The following is a 15050-nucleotide window of genomic DNA, read 5'->3' as shown; positions in this document are numbered from 1 at the left end:
ACAGGATATAAAGTTTATTGTAGATATATGGGAGCTCAGTTTTCTTCTTGATGAAATCTCACGACCAAAATCTCATGATAAAAAATATGAACCGCTATGCACAAACAGTATATTTTCTTCAACTACACAGCAAAGACTAAGACTATTCTTCGCTCATCAAATACCAAAAACGTTAGCCTTTATGGGCATAGTGTTTCTTGAGTAAAGAAAACGCTGTACTTACGCAAACATCAGTTTATTTACCCTTGCATTGCAAATCTTCGAACAGCGCGCGGGCGCGGTACATTCCAAATGGAGGCGGGATGTAGTAATGAGGTTTGACTGACAGTTTGAGGAGCCAATGGTTTAGTCACAACCTCTTTTAAAAGCTTTTTATTGGTTAAATAATTGTAAAAACCCACATACAGATGGCAAAGATGAACCAATAGCATTCATTTTATAAAACAATGTAGAGATACAAGGTTTCGTCCTGACCATAGACAGTAGTCCGACAGCGCGATTATATGGCCTACTAGAGCTGGTAAGTCCCGCCCCTTCCGCTAACCCCACTGGACCTCTAGGTTGAAAAATCGTCAATGCAAGTGAATGGGAGAAAATAATTCTTTTCTGGTCCCGTTTGAATTGTGCCATGAATGTGAACATATGTTGTCTGTGAATTTTTAATATAATTTTTCGTGTAAAGAATGCTACAATTTAGCGGGTAGAAGTTTGATACGGTTAGACTTTGTGTGAGAGCACTTTGTGGACTACAACTCTTCGCTGCTTTCGACGCGTTTGAAACGTCACCACCACTCGCACACGGACACTAGCTCACGGATCCCGCTAAACATGGCTGTGTCTTTGGTGCACTTCACCGCCTTCTTTCAGGGAGAGGACAAAATCGTTGAGGTTGGCGAAAACCACGGGTAAGTCAACTTTATGGGGTGACGTCACATAGGCGACATGTAGTCTTTCTCGTTATGTCTTTTCGACAACTGCTAGCCGAATAATCATACAATATACTGTCAAACTCGTAACATGAAAAATTATATAAAAAATTCACAGACAACATATGTTCACATTCATGGCACAATTCAAACGGGACCAGAAAATAATTATTTTCTCCCATTCACTTGCATTGACGATTTTTCAACCTAGAGGTCCACTTGGGGTTTTACAGATGGGCGGGACTTACCAGCTCTATTCTTATTTGTTGTAGCATTTGTTTTTACTTATTTTGGGGAATTCTATCATTTCCCACGGCACACCTGTCAACCATTGAAAAAAATTATTGAACATGAAAAGTAGGCTATACTGCATGTTGAACAACATGAGTTTGAATAAATGAGAGAATAATAAAATAACATAATTTACAATAAAAAAAAAAACATCTGCTCAACTCACTTCTTTTTACTTTCAACAATTATCAAATATAAAAATAAAATAATTGAATATTAGTATATTATAATAAGTAACAAATGATTATAATATAATGTTAACTTAATTATCAAAAGTAAAAATAAATAAATGATTAATAATTAAAAAACAATTAATTGAATATTATTATTATATTATATTACATTATATAATATTATTACATGGCTTGGTTGAATTCTAATGTAGAATGCGGTCTGTTATTGCTTGATAACAGACCGCTGCTAAGGATAACACACCATTACCATGAAAAACAGAGCGTTGCTATGGACGCAGGATTCTAACCGTAGAGACGGAACGGACTATTTTCTTTAGCGGAAGCAATACAATCGTTTTTAAATCAATAAACTCCTTTTTAAATCAATATTTTGTGTCAAATTATTGATTTATTTGGTAGGTAGCCATGTAATAAGCGGGATAATGTAGAGCGAGGCGGTAAATACAACCCCTTCAAGCTGATTCAAGACCCCTCCGCTTCGCATCGGGGTCCTGATCTGTCGGGGTTGTAGGCCTATTCACTATAACAACCGCCTCGCTCTACATTATCCCTTACATAATACATATATGCACTATAATAAAATATAAGAAATATAATTTTGGAGGGACGATGAATTCAATTATATTTTATTCAAAAAGTTGCACAGCTGCTTTGTTTGTGTGTCTGCTGGTCTATGTCATGCAACACTCACTGCATGTTTTCTTTCTAAGGGTTTAACCTGTTAAACGTCAGGACTCTGTCGGTCAGCTGATTCTTTTTGCCGGCTGTGAACTTGTGAGGAACAAAATCAATGCGCCAGAGTAAAATCACTTGGTGGAAGACATGAGACAGCCGCGGGCCCCGCGCTTATACCTGAGTTCCATTTCATGCATCAGCTGTCTTAACACAAACAGAGTGAACTTACACACACACACACACACACACACACACTTCTAATGTCTCAACATGCAACACTGGCAATGTTCTGTACAGCTGTGGCCTGTTGTGGCCCTGAGGGAATAACAGCAAACACAAAAACAGCAGTATCCACACACACACACACACACACACACACACACACACACACACACACACACACACACACACACACACACACACACACACACACACACACACACACACACAAACACACACAAACACCCTCATATGCAAAGCATTCAGATTGTCTCTGTCTTGGACCGCCCAATGTCAGCTGTGCAGGGACTACACAGGAAGCTGAGTAGACAACTGCAATAAAACTGTCCAACTAATGAAAGCCGGACTCAGATTAACCACTCACATTAACTCTGCCCATGGATACACAAAACCTCCCCTCATCTCCACTTTGGGATCAAACTTGATGCTTTAATGGCCACCCGGAGGAAAATTTTATCGTTCAGAGGTTGCCCTTTAAGAGTCAACTTTGTCTGATGTTTCGCCTAAAATTATTAAGAGAATAAAAATAGTCTCAAATTAGACACTTGTTAACATACAGTAAAAGTACAGAGTTATAAAAATGAATGTGCACAGGGATGTGTGAATGTGGAGATCGTGTCATTAAGATCTCAGAGTACAGTTTGACTTTTTAAAATCTCCTCTGAAACGTTAAAGGAGACACATATGAGATTACAAGGGTTTGAGTTAAGCAGAATTCTTCTTTTTTCCATTTGTTTCTCTCTATTTAAGAGAGATCATTGCTCTGTCTATAAAAAACAACTGAGATATCAAATTGAAAAATCCAAAAATAATAATAAAATAAAATGTTACTTTCAGAGTTAAATAACTATTGTTGAAACTTATCAAGAATAACATAAAACATTCATATACCAAGAGACCAATTTCTTTAGGTCAGATCATATTTAATTGATCAAATATCAACAAATTCAATTACATCACAATTGTTTCACTTAGACATCAATGAGATTTAATGGAGACCAAATTGAGTCTCAGTCTCCTACTTTTCAGATTTTTCTTTTGAGAACAAAATTATTTTCATTATCCCATATTAAAGGAGTAGTTCACCCAAAAAAGAAAGTTCTGTCATCATTTACTCATCCTCAAGTTGCTCCAAACCTGTATGAATTTCTTTCTTCTCCTGAACACAGAAGAAGATATTTTGAAGAATGTCTGAAACCAAACAGTTTTTGGACTCTATAGTATTTTTACCATAGTATTAACCCATATTCTTCAAAACATTTTCTTTGTGTTCAGCAAAAGAAAGAAATTCATACAGGTTTGGAACAACTTGAGGATGAGTAAATGATGACGGAATTTTCTTTTTTTGGTGAACTATCCCTTTAACAATGTCACAAACTTTTCAAATTTGCCAGTATACATAAGCCTGCAATCAAAAGTGAGAGATTTCAATAAATCTTCTCAGAACAAATTCTATCTATGAGATTTTCATAGCAACCGCTGAGCAATAATATTTTCCTGTAGTAGAACCACCACACATTAGTTTCTAAAGAGTCATTATGAAACATTTACATTTTCTCTAATGATTTATGGAAAATAAAGTCTTGTCTCATTTGAACTGCCCTCTGAATTTACCTGATAGTATACCGAAAGCAGACAAGTAAAATCAAGTTTAATGAGACAAACAATTCATTTCCATAAACCATTGCAAAGACTCTGTCCTTGACTCAGTATCTATCTATCTATCTATCTATCTATCTATCTATCTATCTATCTATCTATCTATCTATCTATCTATCTATCTATCTATCTACCTACCTACCTACCTACCTACCTATCTATCTCATTAATGCTTCAATTAGTTTCACAGATGTATCTCGTGTCTCTGGTTTCTCTCCAGCATACGTGAGAACAAACCCCTGTGTGCCAGACCACAGCTGTGTGTGTGTTCGTGTGTGTTGGGGTCACAGTGGGGGATAATAGCCTGCCACGGGTGATTATTTGTTAAACAATTGTAAAATGCAAATGTATGTATTCTCTAGGCACTGTACCAACAAAAGACCCATGCGAGAGGTCATCCACGCTGTCGGGAAGAGGGCAGCGGACTGTGCTTTTAAGAAAACGATGCCATTGTAACCAGTCAGCTGGCAGAAACATCACCCGTTCTGATAGGGACACTCAAACAAAGGAACATCAGGGTGACTAGTCTTACAAACAAGCAAAACTACTACATTAACAAACTTGAATGAATGAACCTCATTGGTTCTCGCATGTCAGGCGTACATGTTTACCACAACTGATATGTGAGTTGATGAATGTTTATATGTGATTAAAAGCCTAAACTCAATCTGTTCATCATATAAAGCGATCGAGTCTCTTCATGAAAATTGGACTAAACCACTCAATTCATATGGTTAGTTTTACGATCTCTTTGTGATCTTTTTTGAAGCGTCAAAGTGGTAGTTTCGTCAATGGAGGGACAGAAAGCTCTCAGATTTAATCAAAGAGATCTTCACTTGTGTTCCGCAGACAAACAAAAGCCTTACGGGTTTGAGACAACATGAGGACGAGTAAATAATGACAGAATTTAAATTTTTGGTTGAGCTATCCCTTTAATGTTGCTGCTCTTCTATACAATGAAAGTGAATGGTGACCAAGGGCGGACATGACATCTTTTCGAGGAACCATCTGAAGCTCTAAAGCCTAACACAAGCAACAATTTCAGGTAGAATACATATTTATTCTCTGTTTAAAGGAAATTTAGGTTGAGTATCAGCCCTTTCAAAGACATCCCTTCAGAACATGAGCACGTCCGTGTTCGCCACTAGAATTGACATCCTGCCCGACTGCCGTGTGCAAACATTACAAGGTGGCCTGGTTTCCTTTCTCTACATTTTGGCAGGAGATGACTCTGTGCGGCTCAGGGTCACCCTGATCCCTGACAACTTTCTCTCCTTCTTCTTCATCGTCGTCCTCTCGTCCCCCCTCCTCTTCCTCAGCTCTGTTTGTTTTTGTTCTCTTATCTCTCTCCGGCTCTGCTGTCCCCTGAAGCTGTCTAAGCCATCGTTTTGTCCTTGTGCTGCCAAAAAGAAAGCTGAAGGATTGGCTGGCACTGGCTGAGTTTGCAAAACTCCTACGCTGGAAAGTAGGACACCAACCAATAGCGTCTGATAATGTCTGATAATCAAATGGAGCTTCACTAACAGTACACAAGGTGTCCACATTTCAGTTGTGATTAAATTTTCAAGCATTTTGAATATGCTATATATGAAGAGTTCAGATGCAAAAGCCTCTAAGTGCCATCTGAAATTTTCTTCTAGAATGATAATTTTTATCAAGCTCGTATATTTAAGTTCAGTAGTTTCACTTAAATGACAATTAATAGGTCATTTCCATTGCTATTTAAGTGAAATTACTGAACTTAAATATACGAGCTTGATAAAAATGATCATTCTAGAAGAAAATTTCAGATGGCACTTAGAGGCTTTTGCATCTGAACTCTTCATATATATATAATGTGACGTTTGACATTGAAACAGACTTCTGCACTTTATAGTGTATTTACTGGCCAAAGTCATAACGACATCCATAAAGTAAATAGTTGCATTGCCATTCATCCATTGCCATCATGTTCAGGTTCAGATAGTCCTTCTGCCCTGTTCTCATGCTTCATCAGACATCATACAAATAACAGCCTTGAGAAACAATGAACATCCGCTCACCCCGCAAGGAAAGGTGAGAGAGAGAGAGACCGAAACGTGCCCATCCTCAGGAGGGCTGTAAAAATTGATGTGCCCTTTTGGCTTTGCTGGCACTGACCTCCACATCAGACACAGAGCGATGGCTGCAGTTTTACAGTCCAAGGCCCGATCGGCTGATTTTCAAGTTATCAAGGATTCCACAGAGGGCATTTAACTTGGACGTAGCCCAGAAACTCATAGCTGAGCTTGTTATGTCTGAAGGGTATGTCATGATTTTTAACTAGCGGTAGATGTCCAACAGCGTAGAGCACAATTAACTCTTGAAGGTAACAAAAAAAAGAGGCATTTTGGGAAATCAACACCTTCTAAAACTATCCTTTCCTTGATAGAAGCAATGAGAGCCTTTATCTATCGCATGCCTGGGAATAATTACTTTTTTTTTTTTTTTACCTCAGCCATTTTGTTGCTTGCTGATAATAACAGTGGTCCCTAGTGAATTCTTATTAGGGTGTGTTGACCTTGAGAAAGCACACACACCATTGACATCTTAACTAAGACCGGAACATGCTTTTACAATCCTTCTCGCTTCGTCTGCTTGCACCAACTGAAGTGGAAAAACCAGTGGAGGTTCAGGAAGTATAGGTTAAAACTAGAATTTTATGAGGTGTTGGAAGGATAAGACAAGTCTCCTGATGCACCACAACCTCCGGCATTTACTCCCCACAGTCGTCCCTCCAGTGACTGGGACTTAGTAAGTCAAGTAAGTCAAGTAAAACACGTTCCTCAACAAATATTCTTGTTGGTCATGGGACACCACAATGAAATGTCTTTTAAAATCCAATTCAGTTGTAATTCAATTTGAATTCAAGGAAGGAAGTAAATGTAAAAAATTGTATTAACAAACTTTTATTCAGCAAGGATTCATTAAATGTGAAAATTGTTGAAAATTATTTCAAACAGATGTTGTTCTTTTGAACTTTCTATTTAAAGAATCCTGAAAAAAGATCATGGTTTCCACTCAAAATATTAAACAGCACAACTGTTTTCAACATTGATAATAATAAGAAATGTGTTTTTCGTTTTTTAGAACGATTTCTAAAGGATCATGTGACACTTAAGACTGCATTAATGATTTTACAGGAAAATTACGTTTTAAAATATATAAAATAGAAAACATTAAAAAATCTTACCAACCACAAACATTTGAACGGTAGAATAAGGGGTATGATAGGATGTTTATTAAAATCATTAAAAATAGTATAATCATAAAAATGTGAACTCCTATGGGTCTATGGAAATGAAAATGTATGTATTTTTAGAGCTGTTAAAGTTAAAATGTTTTGAAAATGAATTAAATGACAAACACAATAGAAATGCTGTCAGCAAAAAAAAAATAGTATAATCTAGAAAAACTAGTAGACCTTATTAATTGAAAGACTAGTCTAATTGACCACCTTACCCATCCCTAAAGGAAAACACCATCCATCTGGACATCATAGACCAAAAAAAAAGAAAAAATCTTATGAAAGTCAGGCCTACTCTCTTTCCTCTGGAACAAAAACATAAACTATAAAACATTCCCTGGAGGATACAAAAGAAGGCATCAAAAGCTTCCAAAACTTAATTCTCACACTGAACTAGTGTAAGCAGTGTGTTCTCGTTTGCTGAGAGTAAGGAGCTTCTTGCAAGCGTCTCAGTACCACAGTCACACTATAGAGGAATAAACACAAGTAAAATGAATAACTTGAGAATCAACATAGAATTCCCACATCGCCGCCGCTAAGACCCTTTTCCGCTAGCTTTCCAGATTCTAAAAAAGAATGGGTCTGTGTTGACCAGAAAACAGGTTTAACATTCAATCCCATTAAAGTATACATGCAGACAACTGCAGCCGACCGTAGAGAAATCACAAGTACCAGCACAATAATGCACGCAGTGGGAATTAAGACTGTGTTGCATATTGTGTTACAACTAGCAATCTTTTGCTGAGGGTTTGGATATTCACCTCCCCTCTGACAGACGAGTCTTAATTTCTGCCAGGCTTCACAGGAACAGGCCTCTGTTTAGATGTTCCTGCATCTGGGGAAATGTTCGCCTTATTACATTTTGTCACAATAGCTCCCTTGATGAGACTTCTTAGTTTCACAGCAATATTCAGTGGTTCTCTGATTAAAAGGTGTATATAACACCCATGACCCATTTATATATATATATATATATATATATATATATATATATATATATATATATATATATATATATATATAAACACACAATGTTAATTGTTATCAAAAAAAGCCTAATGTCTTTGAATGACACAATGTGAAATCTCCACTATGATCTACCTATTCTGATAATGATGTTGCTTAAAATGAACCTGTGCTAAGTCTTTAAAATACACCCCCCAAGAGGTGCCTGAGGCCTCACACAAGACACGGTCTTGTAAAAAGGGAAACAACAGGCCAAAATAGACCAATTAAAAGAGAACAAGCATTGCAAGTGCTTTGTCATCATTAAACGGGAACAGTTTTACGGCGCCTGCTTGCACCCTCTGGAATTAGCCTTACTGTCACCAACCCGCTGGGAATGAAAGGGCAGCTCACGGCTCAGGGTCACTGGAGGTCACGGGTCACTGAAAGGGCAGTGAGAAACCTGTGGACATGCACAGACACGCAAACACACTAAAGAACATCAAGCTCAACCACTTGCACTTATTAATGCACCATAAAACCTATAAAACACAACAAAAACAAGCTCCAAATGAAATGGAGTGTGAAATGCTGATCATAAACTGGCCGTCTTTGTCTTGATTGGAGGGGTGAATGCAGGCCCGAGGCCAGACACTGTTGACTGACATTTGAGTGTAGAATGACGTTTGTGTCCCGCCCTGTGGCAGAGTCACCATGGCGACCGCAACTGTCTGATGCACGTCACACTCGGATGGCATCCTGAGACACAGGGCACTCTCTGAGAATCACACGCGAGGCCTACACGTACCCGAGTCAATGATGTCCCTAAAGAGATGGGTCAGCTCTCCATGGGCTTTTAGCACTACTGTGAAAAAATGATTCACACAAAGGTGATTGATACGTGTTCGTGTAACATACCTACCCTAGAAAAACACACTTCATTGACAGTTTGAAATAAAAAACTCAAAAGTAGGCAGTATTAAGGGGAGGTACATTCTCATTCTTGAGAGTATTCGATTAGGCAAAATGAGTGAGTGCAGGATGAGTCATTCATATTTTTGATCTGTTTACCTAGAAGAGAAATTAAAAGTGTGTATATATCTGCTAAAAGAAAGAAATGGCTGTACACCAGCATAGGCAGCCTCAAAGCCTAAAAAAACAATGAAGCAAAAGCCATTTTTTCATTGGAACTTAAAAAAGGGGTTTTATAGTCAGATGCCAAAGAATAACATCCAAGTTCCTTAAAAAATAATAATATTCTAATTCAGTAGAATATCATCTAGGCCTATTTTCTGTAAAGAACCCAGAAACCATTATGATAATCTGCAGCACCTATAATGTAACATCAGCAACTATTTAAAGAGCCATATAACAACTAATAGGCTATACCATATACTGAAAGTAGTTCTTAATAAAAAAGAGCATTATTGTTTTTATAGCACGCACCTAAGGTTCTGAAAATTCTGTTTTGAGTCAAATCCCCCCCAAAAACGATGATATTTTTAAAGAAATGTATACTTCTATTCAGCAAGGATGCGCTAAATGAATCAAAAGTGACAGCAAAGACATTTGCAATGATATATTTATATTTCAAATAAATTCTGTTTTGAACTTTCTATTTCTTTTCTATTCCTGAAGAAAAATAATCTATCATGGTTTCCACAAAAATATTAAGCAGCACAACTGTTTTTAGCATTGATAATAATAATAAAAGTTTCTTGAGCACCAAATCATCACATTATATAAACCAAATCACATAATTATTTCTGAAGGATCATGTGACTGAAGACTGGAGTGATTCAGCTTTGCCATTACAGAAATAAATACATTTTTTAAATATATTAACATAGAAAACAATTATTTTAAATTGTTTTTACTGTATTTTTTGAGCATAAGAGACTTCTTTAAAAAACATTAAAGAATCACATTGCATAAATGTATACAAATTTCAACCTAAAAAATTGACGTTAAAAAAGGTTTATATATCCATTATGTCAGCAACCCATATGCAGAGAGGTTCAAAGTTATTATTCAGTGTACCTCCTATAAAGTAACTTTAGAAAAATAGAGTTTGGTGACCCTCAGAAAGTGGTCAGTTTAACTGCAAGGAGAATCTTCATGGGATTCATTTATCTCTGCTGATAAAAGCGAATCTTGACTTTGACTGCAACATTTTAGTCAGTCTGTGTTTGAAGAACTTAAAATTCAAGATAAGAGCAGCGATGAAGGTAACAATATTCTGCCTGATGTGCTGCGAGACTAATAACAGGCCGAGCTAATAAAGGCCACAGAGGTCAACATGCTCTCATACCTTAGTGGGACGAGAGAGGGCGAGAGGTCGCCCGGCGCAGGGGCAAACTGTTTCACTTTTTGAATAAAGGGCGTCAAACATTCAGCAGGTCAGAAAGGAGGGCGAGAGGTCGCGACCTCTGGGGTTCAGATTCCGTGCACACAGGGTTTCAAAGGTCAGCACAGGCATGTGAGGTGCCCGAGGGAGTGATGTCCCCTCCTCATCCCACTCACCTTACTCACTTCCCGAAGGGTTATCAGGACAGAAGCCTCAATACACTCTAAATCTTCCCCTCCGCCAGAAAATAACTCTGTGTGATGCCCTTGAGGTGATAGATGATGTTGTTCCTCAAAAATATTGGTGATGGATTGATGTTTTCTCTTTCTCTCCTGCAGTCCGGCTCACGAACGACAGCTCGAATCATTCCTGCCCATGAATCTTTTTGACACCGGTGCAGATCAAACCGCGGTCTGTGTCTCCCTAAAACCATTTCTGCTCCATCAGGATCCAGCTAGACTGCGTAATCCTTCATCAGAGAGACTAAACACTGCCAAGGCACCTCGGAGACGACATTATGTGTGACGGGGTAAAAGATCAGCGCTGTAAACATTGGTAAAAAATACAGACTGGGTTAAATCATGTTACGTATTGAATCATGCATCTGTTTTACATTACCCCTGAGCTCAAAACTTTTAAGATGAAAGAACATTTGTCATTTTTAAAAGAAAAATACAAATCGCCAAAATCGGCGTAGCTACCTGACAGCTGACGGGAAACACATCACAGCGGGACATTGATCTGACAGCTGGGAAAAACAACGCTAAAGGCTCATTCACACCAAGGATGATAACTATAATGATATCTATGAAGATATAGTTAAAAAACAAACAGAGTAAACACCACAATTATAAAGATTATGGCACAGAGGACCTGTTATTGTTGGAATTACTTTCAGAACGATTTCTTCCACCTGATGAAAGATAGAAACATTGACAGCCAATCAGAATCCATCCTGCTTTTAAGCGTGTGGCATTTAAATTCGGCATAATACAGAAGTTGCGATAGTCTTTTCTTCCTTATTTGATGCACTGTATTTCCGGGTGAAATGGGTTCTAAAATAAGAAAACAAAATGTAGCGTAGGACTTGATTTTGTATATCAGGAATTGGTTGGATGGTTGTGTTTTGCTATTGGTCGATCTCATGTGAGTGACAGGTTGCCACGCCCTCACGCCAGTAAACACCATTATTTAAAAAAAAAAAACAATAAAAAAAAACTGATGCACGCATAAATCATTTACAGTATAATAAATAATGCAATAATCCTTAAAAACCAGGAATTGTCCATTTTGATTTCATGGTGACTTTGAAATGGCAGACGACATTACTGCAACGTGCACTTATAATAAACAGAAGATGATCATCCGCTGGTGTGGTATAGCTGTCGTTCTTGGTGTGAACGGGCCTTAAAGCAATAGTTCATCCAAAAATGTGGGATTTCATGTGTTGCGTGGTATCTCTGCGCCCAAGTATCAGTGCTTTGCCTGTGCTTCCCCCTAATATAGTCCCAAGTCAATATCTGTCTAGGAAATCGCCTAGTGTTAATCTGCATCACTATTTGTACTGGTTGTGAATACGCAAGCCACAAGAAGTAATTAGGTGTTTTTTTGGTTTTTTTTTTTTTTCACTTTTACTCAGGACATGCTAGCTGGCAACAAAGGATTCCATTCATTATGCTAAGCTAAGCTCGCGCCGACCCTGTCAAACTAAAACAATCCATGCACTGAGACAAAAAAGCATTTGCCCACCTATCTAAATGTAGGAAAGAAGCTGAATAAGCCCTATTTCAAAAAACGGTGGAGTGTTTCTTTAAAACTAATCCATATGAATTGTGGTTAAGTCCAATTTTTCTGAAGAGACTCGATCGCTTTATATGATGAACAGATTTAATTTAGGCTTTTATTCACATATAAACATTGATCAGCGAACATAAACAGAGGCTCAAACTCATTGGTTCTTGTTGAAGCTCAAACGTGATGCGTAAAACAAGAATGAACCTCATTGGTTCTTGCTGAAGCTCAAACGTGATGCGTAAAACAAGAATGAACCTCATTGGTTCTTGCTGAAGCTCAAACGTGCTGCGTAACACGAGAATGAACCTCATTGGTTCTCTCACGCCAAGCCTAAATTCACTCTGTTCATCATATAAAGTGATCGTGCCTCTTCAGAAAATTTGGGCCAAACCGTTCAATTCATATAGATTTCAAGCTTTCAACGGAGGCACAGAAAGATTTCATCAAAAAGATCTTCGTTTGTGTTCCAAAGATGAATGAAAATCTAAATGAGGGTGAGTAATTAATGAAAGAATTTTTGGGTTAACCATCCCTTTAACTAGGAATTAAAATCAGGGTTCTGAGAGATAAACCATAACCATATCTGTTATTAGATCACCTTTCATTTAAAAAATATAGTGAACATCTCTTCATCATCCGAGAGAGACAATCTGAGACAAACAAGCTTCTCGGTTCAGATCTGAGTCAAGGCTAGGGCTAATGTGAAAAGCAAAGGCCAGACTGAACAATTTACGAATTCTGAACAAGGACAGACAAAATCAATGCCGTGGCGGCTCTACACATCATCTGTGGCTCTGGGGTCTGTTCACATTTATCAAACTCCAGAGATCCACTTCCCTCGTTCACCTGTCTCACTCACTCGCCTCCTCTCAGATCATCTCAGGTGGAGAGATTTGACCAGGGGATCTTACTTTATATCTCACTCATATTTTAGCCTACTACGGTTTCATTTTCATGTTGCCTAAATAATGGCCAAAAACAATTTAATAAGCCAGTACCACTATATAATCCTAATTATCAAAAGCAATTATTACAATGACAAAACGTAACATTACATGCTACACATGCAAAACTTTGAAAACAGTGGTTGTGGTCCGATGTTAAAATTATAGTTGGAGCAACGACGACCTCAAGTGGGGAAGAAGAGTATAAAAAACAAGCTAGATAGACAAACATGTTCCTCAACTTTTAATGCTGCCAGTTTTGCATGTGCTATTGCACAATTTGTTGCTTGTTGGACGAATATTTTGTTTTGCAAAGAATTTGAAAGTCTAAGCCCTAAAAAAAATGAACGTTATTAAAACAACACTGGTCTCAGGCGGCCGAAACATTTACCATGGTAAACAGAGTTTCCGCCAAAATCAACAACATTCTGTGGTGGAAATAACATTGATATCTATGGTAAATAACATTTTAAGCATTTTGGGAAAAAACGGCAGATTCATGTGTCTGTCTATGGCTAATTTCATAGCTAGCATTTTATTTATCCTAAACAAACACAGCTCAGTAATATGTTCACACTTTTTGTGTAACTTGACAAAATTGGAAAATAAAATATTCTATTCAAAGGTGACATTTAGCCTACCTTAATCACCCCCCACTTGTTTCACATTTCATTTTGGGATCTTCAAAAAAGCGTTATGCTACTGAGGCAAAATAGTTGGTCGCTCGAGCAACGACGTCACATTTGATAGACAGTCGTAATTTATTTAACTGATTTTCACACAATAACGCAGTAAATGTCATGTTTTTTATGTTACAAAAAAAACATATATATATATACATACATATATTTAATTAAGTTCTAATGATACATTTTCAAATGGAAAGTCTGGCCTTTGGGATAAAAATCTCCTCAGAACAGGAAGAGATCATGTAGGCTACTACTAGAGTATTATGATTTTACTGTAATAACTGCTGGTATTAATTCGATTTTTGTATTCATATATTTTATTTTACTTTGTAACCTCTAAATAACCTTCATAAATACATAGATAAAATGTATTTAAATCTTTTTTTTTTATTTAATAAAATAATATTATTTTATTTACCCTTCAACCAGAAGGGGGCGCAAACATGACACATCCAATGAACTGTCAACAACACTATTCTGGGACTCAACAACCCATGAAAAGGCATATTTACCACAAACACCTCTCTGACCTTGTTCACACTCAAGCAGGAAACTGTCTTTCAGCCTCAGCTGTTTTTGTCTGTGGCCAATCAAGTTCTCATGTGTCCAGAGATTACATGTTCATATTGTACATACCAGTTCAAAACCTGCATGTCCAGGAAACAATTCCAGTTCAAAATAATCTTTAGCCGCTCACTTTCTCTATTTCATTCTGAACAGAATTTCTGTGACCGACTAACCTTGAAACTTCTCCAGGATGAGGATAAGAAAAGCACTTTAAGTCCATCCATGGTCAAAAATAGAGCTGCTGGTCATTGGTCTAATCCTGACCAACTAAAGTCTTGCAATTAAAACAACAAGGGTCGAAGGCAGTCGAGTACCACGGTATTACCACAATGTTATGGACATGTTATGGTACCAGTATTCCATTCTTTGGGTACTTTTTCCCATGATAATATCTTGTTTTTGGTACTTTTAAGTTGTTTTGAATATAAAAGTAAAAACCATGATACATAAGAACTGAAATAATTTAGCACCATGGTATGTTAAAATACCATGGTTTTACCAGTACTTTTTTTGT

Source organism: Squalius cephalus, assembly GCF_949319135.1.
Source record: "Squalius cephalus genome assembly, chromosome: 24".
Lineage (NCBI taxonomy): Eukaryota > Metazoa > Chordata > Actinopteri > Cypriniformes > Leuciscidae > Squalius > Squalius cephalus.
The sequence above is the reverse complement of the archived record's forward strand: the minus strand, read 5'-3'. Positions refer to the sequence as shown.